Source organism: Haplochromis burtoni, unplaced genomic scaffold (assembly GCF_018398535.1).
Source record: "Haplochromis burtoni strain Fernald_Lab_line unplaced genomic scaffold, NCSU_Asbu1 Contig_658, whole genome shotgun sequence".
NCBI classification, from domain to species: domain Eukaryota; kingdom Metazoa; phylum Chordata; class Actinopteri; order Cichliformes; family Cichlidae; genus Haplochromis; species Haplochromis burtoni.
In genome coordinates this window covers 5,241-6,466 of record NW_024583019.1, presented here as the reverse complement: position 1 = coordinate 6,466, position 1,226 = coordinate 5,241, and the positions used below count along the sequence as shown (strand labels likewise).

Genomic DNA, 1,226 nt, shown 5'->3' with positions numbered 1-1,226 from the left:
GAGACATCAAATGATCCAGCAGCAGGTAGTGACTGAATTTGTCTCTGAATGTCAGACTGACAGTTGAATCTTTGTGGGAAAATTCAGTATCACGTTTAACTTATAAGAATAAATACTTTAGAAACTTCACAGTCTAAAAAAACCACTCAAACATCATCACTACATGTTAGAAAACTGACTGTTTTTATCACATTTGAAATCTTTTGAGTTGAACAAAAATTTGACACCAACATTTTTGTATTATTTTCAGATTGTCTGTATTTGCTGAGATGCATCATCGTGTCTGTGGGTTTAGCAGCACTCTTAATATCTGCTGTTACAGTCAACATGTGGACAAAAACTAAAGGTGAGAACATTCACAGATGAAAGTTTACACATAAAAAGCTTTGAGTTTTACTGTTTGGTGTATGCTTTTTTTTTTGTCATTTCAGGAAACAAAACACAGACTGAAGAAAACACTGTCAGTCTGAACTCTCAATATACTCTAATTTCTGTTACTGTTACTGTGCCAGACCCAGGGGAAATCTGGACCAACAGGAAGCGATACACAGACTAAGGGGCACTGCAAAGCCATTCATATAGAAACTGTGGATTAACAGAGAGGACACCGAAGCTAGTGTCTTGCTTGAGCCGGAGCTCTTTTATTTCTGAGCTACAATTCCCTCATTCACTCATGTACACAGTACAAATCAAATTAATCCCAATTTCTCTAAAAATAAATAAATAAATACATTTCGCTAACAACAGTAAATAAAGTTATTTAAAGCATTCTTACCAAACCCCCCAAAATTTAAATGAATTCAGATAATTAAACCTATATTCACATTTATTTCTGAGCTTAAGGGCTTAAACAGCACCATCTACTGACATAATGAGGTATATAACAGGTCACAATAATAAAAAAAGGGGGAATGATTGATTTTCCAAACATAAACATGTACCATTCTTGAACCTACTGCATTATCTTTAGAAATCTCAAAAATGTAACAAAAATATTAACAGAAAATGGAAAATATCAGAAAAATAGTATCATAATGTATGAATATGAGAGATAATCTACGGTGTGATGCGCTGTTTTCCACAGGTGTCTAATGATGAAGATGAAGGTACAGTGAACTATGAAAACACTGGAGACTCTTCTGCTTCTGTCGGACTCCACTGATCAACAACTTCAACATCAACTGATCACAGAAATGAATCCACTGATGTTTAAAATATTTACATTT

General features: G+C 34.1%; 1 long non-coding RNA gene across 1 annotated transcript; it reads left to right on the top strand.

The window, feature by feature from the left end:
* Positions 1-858, top strand: LOC121812563. The gene is made up of 3 exons (XR_006053160.1): positions 1-25; positions 251-346; positions 432-858. It is a non-coding gene; the product is annotated as an uncharacterized LOC121812563 (long non-coding RNA).
* The last annotated feature ends 368 nt before the right edge of the window (positions 859-1,226 follow it).